At 33.5% G+C, this 17,897-nt stretch overlaps 1 long non-coding RNA gene across 1 annotated transcript in view; it reads right to left on the reverse strand.

The window, feature by feature from the left end:
• LOC145294094 (uncharacterized) overlaps positions 1-17,897 on the reverse strand; it is a 32,833-nt gene that overhangs the window by 5,131 nt on the left and 9,805 nt on the right. Inside the window, exon 2 of the long non-coding RNA XR_013869820.1 lies at positions 2,960-3,055. This is a non-coding gene — a long non-coding RNA (uncharacterized LOC145294094). The remainder of the gene's footprint in view (positions 1-2,959; positions 3,056-17,897) is intronic.

Genomic DNA, 17,897 nt, shown 5'->3' on the forward strand with positions numbered 1-17,897 from the left:
GAGTTACATTTAATTAAGCTTAAATTTGCGGTTTTTAAAAAAAGTGACAAGCGCGGACTTTCTTTTTAGCGGCACTATATTACATATACATATATGTACATGTATATATATGCATGTATATGTATATACATATGTATATATATATGTGTATAGATATTTATATACGTATATGTATATGTATATGTATATATATGTATGTATATATATATATATATATATATATATATATATATATATATATATATATATGACAGAAACGTCCAGAGGAGCTTAGGCCCTATAAGCTGCGGCATACATGACCCACCGGCGTGTGGACTATGCTATGGTGTCCAGCAACCTATGTCCCTGTCATGGATCAAATGGCATGGTGGGCGTAGAGAGCTCCCGTAAGCCGTGGTGAAGGTAACCTCTCTAGGAGAAGGAAAACCCTGATATAAAACCTACGGCGTCTGCTGCTTCCAACGATGTTGACTTGCTTTTCTTTTTGGTTCAATGCAGCAGTTGTTCAGAGGGTGGGATTGTCTCGGTGCAAAGTCTTTCCTCACTATAAAAAGCTTCAAGTACAGGCATTACTTGATATGCAATGGAATACACATTTTGCAACCAGTGTGTATCTTGATAACAAAAAGGTAGGCTGTAGCCTGAAACGGCAAATGGACACTCAATGAGGACTAATGCAGATATGGATTTGAAAGGCAATAAAGGCTCTGGAATTTCCAGAGTCTAGTCTGGTAGGTGTTCAGGGCACCACAGCTTGCACCCAGAATCAGTGGATGTGCTAGACTATAGAAGGTTCATAGAAGTGACCGTCTGGCACGTGCTGCTAGTTGCGCTCATGTTTGCGTCATTTGAGACCAGATATATATTAAGTAATGGCAATACCCAATGAGTTGCTGCCATGATATATGTGTGTATATATATTTATGTGATGTATGTGTATATATATATATGTATATATATGTATATATATATGTTAAATAATATGTATATATATGCATATATTTCTATATATTACGTATATATATATATATATATATATATATATATATATATATATATATATATATATATATGTATATTTTGGCAGCAAGTCATTATTCAAGCACGTCAGCTGTGCAAGGCACTTGGTTTGGGTGGTCTTCCGGTGGAACATTTTAAGACTGGAAGTGCAAATATTGCTGAGGCTATTCTTGGTTTTGTTGAGGAGATCTCGGCAGGTGTTCCTGTTTTACAGGATTGAATTGACACCGCCAATTCAAAGGAAAATTTAAAGGAAAGGCACAGAAGAATGTTTGTGACCACTACTATGGGATCACGCCGTTGGAAGCTGCTGGGAAAGTTCTCGCACAATTTCTATTAAACAGACTACTTTAAGATGTTTGTTCTAATGCTATTCCGGAGTCACAAAGTAGCTTTCGATCTGGCAGATGGACTATGGATATAATTTTTTTAAGCTCGGCAAGTCCAGGAGAAATGAATTGAGCAGCAGATACCGGTGTATCAAGTGTTTGTGGATCTGACCAAAGTATTAGATACCATCAACAACGATGCTCTGTGGTGTATATTAAAAAATGTAGGGTGTCCTCAAACCTTTGTTAGAATATTCAAGGAACTGCACAGGGACATGAAAGCTAGAGTTTCCATTAACGGAAAATTCTCTGATGAAATCCCAGTTCACAATGGTGTCAAACAAGATGATATTCTCTATACTTTTGCGGCTCTACTTACTCATGCGTTTCAAGATTGTGATAAGGTTGTCATGTTAATGTTTCGAACCACAGGTCGCATTTTTAATCTTAGAAGGTTTAATGCTAGAACCAAGCAATATTATGTCTTAGTTAAGACTATATTATGCCTTAGTTAAGACTATATTATGTCTTAGTTAAGACTATATTATGTCTTAGTTAAGACTATATGCAGACGATTCTGTAGTTTTTGTCGCACGCTGAGGCCGATATGCAACATATAATAGATAGCTTTACTGACTCCTGCACTGCCTTTGGAGATCAGTATGTCTAAAACAAAGATGATGTTCACTCCTGCACCGGACCAGTCATACGCGGAATCGAACATCATCGTCTGTGGTGTTAGGCTCGGAGTAGTTGATTCGTTTGTCTACCTTAGTAGTTCTCTATCAAGAGATGGCTCTCTTGATACTGAAATCGGACGAATTCAAAATGCCGTTGGTTCTTTTGGAAAGGTAAATAATATAATTTGGTCTGATCGTGGCATCACAGAAAGAACAAGGATCTGCGTTTACAAGACTGTGTTCTAACAACACTGTTGTATTCCTCGGAAACATGGACATTACATCAAAGGCACATTAAATGGCTTGAAGGATTTCCACCAAAAATTCTTGAGACGTATCTTAAACATCAAATGGCAAGCACAAATACCCGACACTGAGTATCTGTATGCGTTTGTGATGGCCGCCCAAAATTTTAAACATACTAGTGTGTATAGGTTCAATAAGCACAGAATGTTAATATCTATGCTAAAAGACATTTCAGATTTAAGGGATTATTTAAGTATAAAGATGTTTTAATTTGACTAGAATTTTTACTACGTGATCAGAAACAATATATATATATATATATATATATATATATATATATATATATATATATATATATATATATATATATACTGCGAAAGCCTGAAACGCTGGTGTCCGTAGGTATAACAATAATTATTTATAATTTGTAATTATATATAGCAGAATATATAAACAGAATATATATATATATATATATATATATATATATATATATATATATATATATATATATATTCTGTTTACTGAACTATATCGGTCAAATAAATAGGGGAATTCTCACTTTACTAATAAATGAGATTAATGACATATTTCCCTCAACAAAATCAGTTATAATTTAGGTTTTCCCGAATTTATAGTTTAAAATGCACCATAGTACATTCGGATTAGGTGACTATTATTTACCTGATAGTCTTCGTGTGTGATTTGTAATGAATTACACCAGGCGCGCACTTTCGAATTCAAATCTGTTTTTTTCCTGTTCCACGGTGCTGTCAAATGCTGAAAAAAAAAAGAAAAGAAAAAAAAAGTTCAAAAGTGTTTTCTGATGTATTTTACTACCCAATTTCGCGTAGGGTTTGGTGTATAATAAAGCTCTTAACGGCATATCAACCGTTTGCATCATTTAATGCTGGGAAGTAATTTTCTAATAAAATTTGATTGTTTTTACTTTTATTTTTAATTAGCTGCCTAATTCTTGGTGTTGCCCGGGAAGGTAAATCCCATGCTCAGCCCCGAACGATCGGTCGCTAACAGAAACTCCACAAGAAATTCCTTTGACGTTTTATCGACGTTACCTATTATTAGTAATAGTAGTTTCGAAAATACTATGGTTAAGAATTAACAAAGCCAAAATGTCACTTAGACTTATTTATTATCCTTTTTAATGAATTCTTGTTCCGTAAATGCTGTTTGGACAAAAAAATAAATAATAAAATAATAAATGAATCGATCTTAGTATATGATTTAAAAATATAAAATGTTAAAGATTTTTGTATATGTCATGATAATGCCATTCAGAAATCGATTTGAGATGTTTGTTAATTAAACCTAGTATTCTGAAGTGCGTTTTAACGTATTATGAATGTATAGATGGAACTGATGAAGTGGAATCTTTCCGATATTCTGTTGTTCCCTGAGTATAGCTAGGAACAGGAATAGAATATTTATGAAAGTCAGAACGCGTTTCTTATTTAAGTTTAAACTCTATCATAATATGTAGTAAATAGTATTAGTTAAGAAATGAAATGAGAAGCGATGGCCTAATGATATTTATGCCAACGAAGAAATTGAATCCATGGTCGTGAGTTTTGTGGGAGGAATTAATTGCAAGAGAGTTAAAATATTTGCCACTTTTGTTTTGCAGAAACACGTATGTTAGAGAATCAGTTTATTCAGATTATATGGAATAATTTGTAAACAGAAACTAAATGTAAACAGACCTTTAAGAAACATACTTTTAAGATTTGAATATTAAAGATTTTTATAGGAAGTGTTCGATTTTTTTCTCCTAATTGTCGAAGTGGCACGAAAAAACTTAGCATTTTATTATATACTAAATGAGTGGAATTATGGAATTAATAACTTATCTTAAGTTATGTATAGCTGTTTTCGAGATACTTGATACCCAGTCAACGCCAGGTTCATCTACTAGTAATCAAAGTAAAAATTCGTATATTAGTCTATATACTGAATAAATCGAATTTCGTCCGCATTTTATCGTGAAACAATCTTTGCTTCTATATTCTTTAAACGAACCGCAGATCCGATTAAATGACGCCTAATCGTTTGCCCCATGAACTACTTTGCACAAGGCTCACACTAAAAACAAACTCGCCTTGTTTGTAAGTAAACCTCGGCTGTAGATCTACGTTTGATAGTTGACTCAGGTATCGATTTTGGTTTGGCATCTTATTGAGACCGATCTCTTTTTCTTTCAAGCTGATCTATCGATAAATTACGGTATAAAAGAACGATATATCTTGCCACTATTTTGCGACATTTCCAGAAAACCGCGCTAATGTTTGTCTTGTATAGTTGATCTTATCTCAAGCAGCCATGATCAATTTACTTTGGAGATTGGCTTATTTTATGTTTGTAGCCACCAAGAGAAAAACTCTCGTCTGGTTACACAAGACAGACATGACCACTAAGTAGAGAGATACAGAAGCAAATGAATAAACATACTCATAACTTATTAAAATTCATATAAACCGTATTAATTGACTAGCAAAGATTAGACAAAAGCAAAGCCAATCACTACTGTTTAAGATACCGCTTTCGAGGTCACTAATATTGCAGAGACCATAATCGGGAGTCACCAGCAAAAGAAGATATATTATTAATTTAAAGAATGACAAACTCTATTCATGCAAAATAATTGATTTTCATTGTTGTTAGGATCTTAAGTACTTGTTGTTTGTATATGAGCCAGTCGATTGGTTGGTTGGTTGTTTCTGTTTTACGGCATATCAACCCTTTTCGGGTTATTTAATGCCGAATCCAAAGATTTTGAAAAGTTTTTTTTTAATAGAATGTATTTCTTATTTTCACGTCGGTTTCTATTTAACATATAGTTGGGACCCTAACAGGTACTACCACTCCGGGTCAGAGTGGACCTGGGAGCAATGGTAATTAAAGGGTGGCTCCACACTCCCCAAAGCCCACAAGCTGGGGGCCTCACCACTGGATATAGTTTAAGGTCATATCCAGGACCCCCATTGAGAGACTTTTACTCACTGCAGAGGGGCAGTCGGTGTATTCTAATGCCCCACCGACAGGGCCTGAGCCATTCGAAAGATAAATAGTTTATAGTATACTATAATTGAAAGATAAATAGTTTGTAGTATACTATAATTGAAAGATAAATAGTTTGTAGTATACTATAATTGAAAGATAAATAGTTTGTAGTATACTATAATTGAAAGATAAATAGTTTGTAGTATACTATAATTGAAGATAAATAGTTTATAGTATACTATAATTGAAAGATAAATAGTTTGTAGTATACTATAATTGAAGATAAATAGTTTGTAGTATACTATAATCGAAAGATAAATAGTTTGTAGTATACTATAATTGAAAGATAAATAGTTTATAGTATACTATAATTGAAAGATAAATAGTTTGTAGTATACTATAATTGAAAGATAAATAGTTTATAGTATACTATAATTGAAAGATAAATAGTTTGTAGTATACTATAATTGAAAGATAAATAGTTTGTAGTATACTATAATTGAAAGATGAATAGTTTGTAGTATACTATAATTGAAAGATAAATAGTTTGTAGTATACTATAATTGAAAGATAAATAGTTTATAGTATACTATGATTAAAAGATAAATAGTGTGTAGTATACTATAATTGAAAGATAAATAGTTTGTAGTTTACTATAATTGAAAGATAAATAGTTTATAGTATACTATAATTGAAAGATAAATAGTTTGTAGCATACTATAATTGAAAGATAAATAGTTTGTAGTATACTATAATCGAAAGATAAATAGTTTGTAGTATACTATAATTGAAAGATAAATAGTTTGTAGTATACTATAATTGAAAGATAAATAGTTTGTAGTATACTATAATTGAAAGATAAATAGTTTGTAGTATACTATAATTGAAGATAAATAGTTTGTAGTATACTATAATTGAAAGATAAATAGTTTGTAGTAATCTATAATCGAAAGATAAATAGTTTGTAGTATACTATAATTGAAAGATAAATAGTTTGTAGTATACTATAATTGAAAGATAAATAGTTTGTAATATACTATAATTGAAAGATAAATAGTTTGTAGTATACTATAATTGAAGATAAATAGTTTGTAGTATACTATAATTGAAAGATAAATGGTTTGTAGTATACTATAATTGAAAGATAAATAGTTTGTAGTATACTATAATTGAAAGATAAATAGTTTGTAGTATACTATAATCGAAAGATAAATAGTTTGTAGTATACTATAATCGAAAGATAAATATTTTGTAGTGTACTATAATTGAAAGATAAATAGTTTATAGTATGCTATAATTGAAAGATAAATAGTTTGTAGTATACTATAATTCAAAGATAAATAGTTTGTAGTATACTATAATCGAAAGATAAATAGTTTGTAGTATACTATAATTGAAAGATAAATAGTTTGTAGTATACTATAATCGAAAGATAAATAGTTTGTAGTATACTATAATTGAAAGATAAATAGTTTGTAGTATACTATAATTGAAAGATAAATAGTTTGTAGTATACTATAATTGAATAATCCACGTGTTATTATCCCTGCCTTCACATCACCAATTTCTTGGTTAAGTTCGACACTATTGTACAAACTTCCAACTCCCAACCGCAACGATCTTTTTCAATGACTTCGACACGTCTGTATAAGTAACACACCTTCAACTCCAAAAGCACTTTTGCTGATCGAACTTACTTTTTCAAATTCCAATTTCAAAATGAACATCATCTCTGAAAAAATCGACTCCCTTTTATTTCCAACCAGAAGCATCTCATCTGCATATCAGGTGGTAACATTGCAGGCATATAAAGAGATAAAGCAGCCATTTTTGTTTCTTTTTTTCTTCCTTCATTTCCTTCCACGACCGACCCGTTGAATTATGCACACGTGCTAGTTAGGTAAGTCACACGTTTTCCTACACATGTAAAAGTTCAAAGACTCCCAAGAACGCCTTGGTGCAACAAGAAATGTGCTTGTGTAAAGATAAATTGAGTACACGTGTTTGTTTCGGCGGTTGCTATGTGAGCTTAGGAATAATTTAGAAAAAAACTCTTGATTTTGGCTTCACTTCATTTTGGATTTTATACGTGTGTTAATAAGACTAATCATGAAGATGTGCGTTTATTATGATGCTTGTTTTCGTAGTGAGAAAGTGTGTGCGTCTATAGACCTGTGTGTTGGCTTGTATTCTTAGAAGAAATTGTGAAGAAATGTTCATTTCGGCTGGCGCCATATGGCTTTTATGTGAATGCAAATGGGACTAATAATAAAAGAACGTTCTGACGAAAGAAGGGTTATTTCGTATCGGAGGAGAAAGCGAGTACACATGTGTTTACGCGTAAATTAGGGATTATGATGTATACATATTAGCGTGATAGTGAGAGATTGTTACAACAACGTGTATGCGAAGCAGTTCGTCTAACAGTGTTTATTTTGCTAGTTGCATCTTCAGCCACGCTCTTGGCCAATTGTGACGAGACTATCTGGTGAAGATCGTTTCCACGTATGTCGATTGTGAAGGAAAACCGAAAAAAAAAAGAAAAAAAAATGCGTGTCCTTGAATTTTTATAGAATACGATAGAACTTTGAGTAAATATACTAGTTTCTTTGGATGACTGAAAAAAGCTGCTTGAGATGTTGTCTAACTGGGATTTGATAATAAAACAACGTTCTCTACCGTTGCTACTTAGAACACTTCCTCCAGGGTCAGCTGACCCAGCCTACATAAATTCAAACGTTTAAGGCTGACACGATTTTCATTTTTACTACCAGAATCTACATCGAATAATTTTGACTATATTACGACACAACGTTTCAAAACCTGTCGCGGGCAAATCTAATCATCCCAGAAGGCAGCAACATTTTTACCTTTGTATGACGTTATGTTTTATACATAATCTTGGCATTTGTTGTTAGTATTTTCCTTGCTTGGCATTACAATAGTGTTCTCATGTGCGAAATTATGTGGTGTTGAATGGCATATACTAGACTACCCGTGACCCGTTGGGTCAGTATGTTATATTAGTTATGGAATTAATGTATGAGCATGACACTTATGACGTAAAGAAAATAATTCTTTTGTGACATAACAGAAACATTTCTATGAAAGTATATTAAAATGAAAAAAGAATATAGATAGATTTCTATGAGTCGTTCTGTTTATATTTATTTAAAAAAAAAAACAAAACAAAAAACAAACTTACAGCCATTGAATTATAAGTGGTTTGCCATACTTATAGGTGAATGTGCACTGAACAGATACCATAGTACTTAAAGTTAAATTCAAATTTTGAGATATCTTTTTTAAATGAAATTGTTAGTTGAAAGTATAGAATAGTTAAAAACACTCTCTCCATGTTAATAATGGCTTTTTAATAGAAAATAAAAATAAAATGTAACTTTTTTTCATTTATTTTAAACAAACATTGGGTCAAATATTTATTTTATACGTTAATAATAACGTAAATAAAACTAATTAAGACAATGCGGAAATGAAAGATGTAAAAAAAAGCAGAAAGTATTAACAATTGTTTATTTGGATAATTTAAATGCGAAAAAAGCAATTGGGATGCTGAAAACAATACGTTTTATTGTCGCGTTGATTATTTATTTGTAACGCAAATAAAACAAAACATATTTTCGCGGTTCTTTAGTTATGTTGGTAGTGTAGAAGAAAATGTGTGAATGTTTTTAAGAAAGGTGTATTAAAAAATAGAAAATAAATATTAAAAAATGGAAGGAGGTGGGTAAATCGCCGTCGTAAAATGCTCTTATGGTTCTCGACGGGATAATTAGATTTATTTGTACGAAAATTGCATTAAAATAACTTAAACATAATACGGAAATGAATGATGTAAAAAAAAGCAGAAAGTATTAACAATTTTATTTATTCGGATAATTTAAACGCGAAAAAAATTGGGACGCTTAAAACGTACACAGTAAAACAACACGTTTTATTGTCGCGTTGATTATTTATTTGTAACGCAAATTAAAATAAACCATATTTTCGGGGTTATTTATTTATGTTCGTAGTGTAGAAGAAAATGTATGAATGTTTTTAAGAAAGGTGTATTAAAAAATGGAGAATAAATTAAATAAATAAATGGCGATTTGTGTTTGTTTACGCTGTTATGGGTTTATGTTTATGTACGCATGCGCAACCGGAAGTCGTAACCGGATGTGGGTTGTCAATGCGCCGGTTGTAGGTTCAATCCACGGCTGGGGGAAGGTATTTGTCTAGCTGCACTGATCAGTTGTGATACAACGAAACAGTACTGTATGTGGATGACAATTAAAGCCCCCCTCTTTGGGTTGAGCACTTTGTAAATATATTTTCACCCGACGCGTATTTAAAAAGCGATTAAGCGAAGCCCACTATTAATGTGTTTGTAAACAAGCTGATGGTTCGAGCCCTCTGCGACGGGAAGGTGTGGATTTAAGACACACTCTAGGAGAAATATTTACGGCACTGATTCGTAGCCGAATGGTGAGAGCTGCCGACTGTCAATGCGACGGTTGTAGGTTCAACCCACGGCTGGGGAAAGGTGTTTGTCTAGCCGCACTGATGAGTTGTGATACAACGAAACAGTACTGAGTACTGTATGTGGATGACAATATATATATATATATATATATATATATATATATATATATGCTAGCTGGACGCCTTGCCGTACCATACGCTTAAATATGATATTTTAATTTATGCAAATTGTATATGTCTTATAATAGAATCAATCATCAATCCAAATAATTTGCCCGGTGAACTAATTCGCTAAAAAAATTAAATAAATAAAAATAAATGAATGAATAAATAATGATGATAATAATAATAATAATAATAATAATAATAATAATAATGTCGTTCATCAAATTCCGTTCGTATTTGTTTACAATATCACGTCAGCTGATATTTGGGCTTGACAATTAATGCCATGGAAAAGTAACTTCTGAATAATGTTTAGTTTTAAAATATGCAAAAGAAGTAATAAATTGTGATTTCAAATGGTACCTATTCTTTTATCGTAAATCGAACTCGTTAATAAGAAAAAATTAAAATAAAATGGTGTAGGTACACCCGGGCTTCAACAATCAATCATTCGATCTTTAGTCGAATGCTCTGTATGCATGTTACATATATGAATGGGCTGTGGTCGCCAAGTTCTCTTGGCCGTATAAACGAAAAGTTATTTCGTGTTAAAATGAATGCGAGACACTTTTTATGTTTTCAGTACAGATTTGTTTATTTACACTTTCACACTTCAAAATAAAAGTGACAACTAACATTAGAGCGCTGTGGAGAAGGTGTGTCGCAGAACTCTGTGTCGACCTGTATTTTCGCTTTGTGTCTCCTCCTTGTCTTTTCACTTTACTCTTTTATTTATATCACTTTGACCTGTTGACGTTTTTCTCACCAGCTTTGTTTATTGTTTTGCAACACTCTGAGTCAGAGTTCCTGTTGATTGACCTGTTTACCTTATTTTCGCCAGCTTTTGTTTATTGTACTTTTTGCTGGTCTTGATCTAACCCATTTTAATATCGGTTAGCTTTCCTGGCCGATTGATGTAATATTGACACATTCCAGGCACTATGGATACAGGTCGCTTTAATCCCGGGATTTCTCATTGTGTTCTTTTGATTGCCCGGACACAGCTCCGTAACACTATTACAGGTCACCTTATTCCTGGGATTGCCCGGACACCTCTCCATAACAGCTCTACTACTGAACTATATTTCCAGATTACAATAATTCTATTTTATTTAAGAAGAAATAATTTGCTGAGATTTAATTATCTTCCTTGGCCGGTATATCGTAAAATATTCCCCTGTAAAAATCATTTTTATCTATAAGAAAGAAAGACTATTTTTAGGATAGGATTTTTTCGATTTCCATACAAATCATACCAAAGAACATTGCCAGGCATGTAAATTACCCGTGTGAGCAATGTGCAAAAGATAGGCTCAACCATTTCGGAACCTATAAGGAAAAATTCACAAAGTGATTTTTATATATTAGTAGATAGATACACACACATACACACACATATATATGACTACTTCATTTGATCACATAAATTAATATACGAAAGTATTATTTTATGCGTAAACTTTAAGTATACGTCGAGCTAGGCAGAGCTAGGTAGTAAGTTATAAAAATATATATGGCAATTAAGCTCCACAGAATATTCCGCGTTTCATCCACGCTAGGATTCGTCAGGCATATGGCAATTAAGCTACACTTAATAGAATACTCTGTGTTGCCATATATATTTTTATTACTTACTATATATATATATATATATATATATATATATATATATATATATACGAGAAAACAGTTAATAAAACATGTTAAAAAACACTTTGAAAAAGAGTTAAAAGCATATTTAATCTGAAAAGGAAACACTTGATAAGTGGATAGTCCTTACTCCGCGGAGTTTCGAATAAATACTTTCCTTCTCATCAGAGAGTAGGAATTAGCAAAATGCAAGATCGGATTTTGTATGCAAAAGTATATGATGAAACAGCAAGTAAGTCAAAGATCTTACTTGATAATAAAAAAGTGAAGCAGAGGGAATATGGCGAAGAAAAAGGTGATTATACGTGAATGGATAGTCTGGTGGAAGATAAATAATCTAGTGACGGTAAAATCCAAATATATAACTTCAAGAAAGTTAATTGAATTTCCATTTGCACAAGTAAAATCCAAGGAAATCCCGTAATTGGAAGATGGTCCAAAATAATCCAAAGGCAGAAATCCATGGAATAATTCACAAAAATGTGTATAAGGGAAAAAGGGGGAAAAATTCCAATAATATTAATAAAAGAAAAATAAGATATGCTTTTCACTCTACTGCCGAGACATAAATATAAATAAGAAAGATCAGGGAAGAAGAAGAGGAATATATATATATATATATATATATATATATATATATATATATATATATATATATATATATATATATATATATAGTGTTCTCAGAATTCGGTAAACAATGATTTGGCGTACGATCGTTTCAAAGTCTACTTAAAATTACCATCATGCTCTTATTTTTGTAGAAACATCTTCTCATCACCAAGGCCACAAAGTGAGGATCAGTGAGAGTATCTCTGTATTCCACTTATCTTTATATATTGTAAGATATGAGACAAAATATGAATACACTCTCCTTCTTTTATGACCGTCTTCTTTTTTTTTCTAAGATCATGTGGTATACAATCGGATACGCCACTTTTCTTTTCTGTTCTCGGCCAATTTATTTCTGTCCTGATTCAGAGTGCTCCTTTATTAGGAAGAGCTGCATTTTCTCTACATTAAAAACCGACTTTGTATTTAACTCGGCTCTCGCAGTAAGGCGCTGCGAAAAGCGACTATTAAATATATTGCTCCAAGGTAGTCCCTCTGATTAAAGAATTATTGATCATTACCACCATGATATTAGCAGCATCTTATGAATCCGAAGATTCTATACTTAGCGTTGGTTTCCCCGATGTTTTTCCAGTCATAATTCTTTCTAGAAAGAAATTGGCTATTTACGGTAGGAGCTACATGAAAGTTATCAATATCCTTAGTGTAAGTGATTTTTTTTAGAACGAACTGGATTCGAACTTGGAAATTCAGGTTTTCAGTCCGTGTTATAGCCCTTTTAACCACCGTCACCTCCCAGAAAAATGAATAAAATACAAACCTGGGTACTCGGCGCTGTCCAGGTGTTTGTAGAAAAAAAAAAGAAAAAAGTGGTAGTAGAAAGGCAAGCTCGAACTCGTACCACAAAGGAGGAAAAGAACGTGAAAAAAGTGACGTCTTTGCTATTGCATCCATCGCCAAACCGGAAGTGGCGAATGTTTAAATTAAGGCTAGTCAATCGAAAAGAGTGGATGACTTTCGAAAATATCGGCGAAAACCCCGACTCCTCCCTGTAGAAAAGTGCTCAGTTGTGGGTAAAGAAATTAATGTTTTTAGCCAATTTTTCGATATTTGGCGTCCGAACTGTCGAGCTTCAAAACGATACGGATCTTGTGAAAATCCGTCGCCCCTGTCGAAAGTTTTAGGCATATATACATACATACATACATACATGATGATTGCAACGTCTTGTCAGACGAGTGCCACTCCCTCACACACACTTAAAGTCCATGAGCCCAAATGCCTGAGGGAGTATCTATACAAAGATGATGTTACAGAGTTTTAGCTTTGTACGACAGCTAAGTCTCTCTCTCGGTTACAAAATGTTGAGATCCAGCAACAAGCAAGAGCAAGATAGCCAGCAACAAGTTAAACTGCAGACCAGCTTAATGCGGGTACTGGTCTCCCACTTTATGGATTTTTAAGTCAGAGATTTGCTTCTCCTAGAAAGGTTGCCTTCACCACGGCTTACGGGAGTCCTCTCTACCCCAACACACACACACACACACACACACACACACACACATATATATATATATATATATATATATATATATACAAATATACGCGGTGCTAGTTGGCCGTTGACCCCAAAAAAGGGTTCATTCGCCCTTTGGAAGGTCTTGTTTTTATTCTTCAGGGAGACTAGCCACCCTCCTCACCAAACAAGTCTGGTGGGGGAACCAGTTTAGTCGCTGGTGACTCGACCATGAGGCAGGTAGTACTGGGTTACATGGTACCAGTAGCATATGGCATGACCTGACATACATACATACATACATACATACATACATACATACATAAATTTAAACAGACAGGTGAGAATCATATAATATACTAGCCTGGGTTCCCGGCGTTCCCCGGTTGTTTGGAGGTGTGTGTTGAGCAAAAATAAATAAATAAAATATAAAAATGAATAAATAAATAAAATAAAATAAAAAAAATGGTGGTATTTATAGTCTATTTCTCTTTACTGGTGACGTCATTTCCCATGCATTTGCATATAGCCGTCCGCGCTATTTTACAACAAGAACTTATTGACATTGGATTTGAAGACGACCAAGTTGCAATCAGCAGGGAAGCAGTCCCGTTATAATGTGTTGCACGAGGGCGGCGTCCTTGTAACGAAACTCTGTTCATGGAAATCCCGCTCGACGCTAATTTCCTCCCAGTCTAGTAAAAGTATTCTTTCTCCGGTCACATTTTTTTGCTAGTCTCGGAGTATTTTATAATTGTGAAAGAATTGCATACAGTACGTAGTTAAGACAAAATAAAATATATTCAACACCGTTGATATTGTTTACTCTTATTTTTTTTTATCAATTATGTTTAAATTCATGTTTTGAAGCATGACATAAAGCATAAATCTCTGACGTCACGCCAAAGTATAATTATTTTCTTAAGGTAATGTTTTAAGCTCTATGTACAAGAAAGGCCAAATAGCTAAGCCGGTGAAACATTAGACTGAATATATCAATTTCGGTTTCCAGTCATGGAATGCGATTGATTTGCTGGAAATGTACTATTAATTATCAATATAGTTTCCATTTCCAAAACTAAGATCGCTGATAAATCGAAATTCCGTAATATGTCTATTACTTCTTAAAATATTTTGATTGACTGATAAAGAAAATTATTTTTATGCAAGGATACACACACACACACAAAAAAAACAAAAACAAAAAAAAAACACCAAAAAACAAAACAAAAAAAAAACAAACAAAACAAACCCTTTTACGCAATCACGGTTGAATGATAATAATCAACCCTCATGAATTAAAAAAAAAGGGTTCAGTTCGAAAATCAGTACAGGTTCCCCAGTTTGACATAACGGTTTACAAGTTTGACTGGAAGATAAACAGGTTTGAAAAGATGCGACAAAAGAGCAGTCGGATATTACTTTAGCATGAATGCAGGTACCGCGGGGTTGCCTCACATCTGACTACAATACGGTCATTTTCAAATCCGATGTAAATAAGTTCTTGTTGATCCACTTTCTTTAATAATCAAATTCTATCCAATCACCATTATCATCACCAATCACCATGGAGCTGTCTCATCCATCTGGGACGCATTTAACTTATCCTCGTGTAGCTCTTGGGCCTTGATAAGTGGTGACATCTAAGTAATAAAATATGATTGGTTGGTTGTTTTTGTTTTACCGCATATCAACTCTTTTCAGGTTATTTAAGGCTGACTCCAGTTATTTTGAAGAATTTTTTTTTAATAGAATATATATTTTTTTCAAGTCAGTTTCTATTTAACCCATAGTTGGGACCCTAACAGTTACTACCACTACGGATCAGAGTGGAACTGGGAGCAATGCCAATTAAAGGGTGGCTCCACACTCCCCAAAGCCAGCACACTGAGGCCTCAACATCGGATATAGTTTAAGGTCATATCCAGAACCAATAAAGTCTGAGAAAAACGGCATGATCATATGAAAACCAAAATGAGAATTACAGACTGAAGAATGTAAATAATACAATTGACCTATCCTTATTCAAGATCATTCCAGAACCTAGAATCGTTTCATGAAATTCCGTACGAAATGAATGGCACCACGTGATATCCTCCCACCACCTTCGTATCTGTTCGATCCATTCGTTCGTTATCACACCATCCCACAAATTAATACCGCATCATTTTCAGGCGGCGTCAATAGAGTATATATTCGCTGATTATTTTGCGAACCACTGAGGCATTAGCCCCTCTGTTGATAAGGTAATGTAGTATTTGCTGTTGTCATTAGATTATCCTCCCAGGCATCATCTTTTTTTGGCGGGGAAATGGAATAAGGTTAACTAAGTTTAGAGTTAGCTAGCGCTAGGGTTCTTCGTTATGTTGCCATTTTCCCAAGCATTAACTCCTTCATTGAGTTTAGTATCTGTTCTGTTGTCATAACACCATCTTCTTAGGAATAACATCTTATTTTGGCGTAGGGTTAGCTAACGTTAGGGTTAAGTTTATAAGCAGTGTAACCTTAACACTACATTACATTATTGTCGAGCATTAAAATGAAATTTATTCGTTTTTTTTTTTAAACGGTAAATAATAAAAGCGAGATTATATTTGTTGTTCGACTCATTTTATTTTTGGGATTCAAGCGACATTTTTTTTTCTTTGATTCAAGAGACATTTTATTTTCTTTGATTTAAGCGACATTTTATTTTCTTAGATTTAAACAACAGCGACATTTATCAGTCCATGAAACCTATGAAAATACGATAACATTTCTGCGTGCCATTGTCGTTCTTTACTAAATCGCACATTTTACATCTCTGTTGGGAAACACTGACACTGATAAGCGCAGTAATACACGCACATACACGTGATATATACACAGACCCACGCATGCGCAAAAGTAAATTCAGGAAATAACGAAGGAAGGACTCCATTATTCATTGAAAATTTTTTTTAAATTGCAATGAAAATCGCAAACAATGAAGATTTATGTCTAAAAAATGTATCAATTGTTTATTTTTTCTTTTCAAGATTTCCACACTCGGAATAAAAACGAGCCGAAAAAAAAAAGGAAAGGAAAGGAAATGCTTGTCTTTTATTTGAAACATTTCTTTGGAGATAGAATAATAGAAATATACTAGTTGTATATTAGTGTGTATACTAGTGTTAGAACGGCTCATTGGAATCGGGAATCAGAAAAAATCAGAACTTTTTGAGGTATCGGAATTGGAAAAAAGTGTGCCTATTTTCCGATGCCAAAAACGATTTTTTTTACATTCGTCTTTTTATTTGAATTTGTTTAAAACTAAGCTTTCGCTAGCTGGTAGTAATAATAAAATAATGATTATTTATTGATTTTAAACTACCAGTAACGCTAAAATCTTTAGATCACCACCTCACAAGTGTATTTTTATGTTTGAGAAAATGTTACAGAATGGATTGAGAGAGAGAGAGAGAGAGAGAGAGAGAGAGAGAGAGAGAGAGAGAGAGAGAGAGAGAGAGGTGAGTAAACGTGGAGTGTAGACACGTTTACCAGAACCGAGGGTCAGCTGACCAGATTACGTATGAGTGACGTGGTCAGGTTGGCTAGATCTGTGAGACTGGATTTGGGCTTTGAAGAAGACGGACGGCTTAATAGCTGTTCCCTCCCCTTCACTGGGGGTGGGGGACGCTGACGTGTTCAAAGCAAGCAAGATTCACTTCCATATTCTGTGTCGACATCTGGAAGGAAAATAAAAAACTATAAAACCAATTCATTGTCTTGGAGTGATAAATCTTCGTCTAACAGGTACCAGTCTCCCTCCAAGAGAAGATGAATTCCAGATGGATCAACATCGACGACACATGAAGAAAGGTATGTCGAAGAAAATGCATGTAACACACACAAAAGCATATGAACAATTAGATATGAACACACACAACCGCATATGAAACTAGACGATCATACGCACACGGAATTCTTTTATGACACGCATAATCTCCTTTCATTCTAATAATATCATTCCATGACAACAAATACAATTATGGTCCTCCCCTTTTATGTTATACACCAAACGTCAATTTGGTGCCCCTCAATGATAACCCTAGTGATAACTTCAATGATAACTCTATGTAACAAACGTTCAATTTGGTGCTCGTGGACCAGTTCGCATCAACGATGCGATAATCGAACCTGTGTTTAAGAAAATACAACGTGGAAGCATGGATATCTGCACATTTAACATGTGTT

This window comes from Euprymna scolopes, chromosome 15, assembly GCF_053919585.1.
Source record: "Euprymna scolopes isolate OS-2025 chromosome 15, ASM5391958v1, whole genome shotgun sequence".
NCBI classification, from domain to species: Eukaryota; Metazoa; Mollusca; class Cephalopoda; order Sepiida; family Sepiolidae; genus Euprymna; species Euprymna scolopes.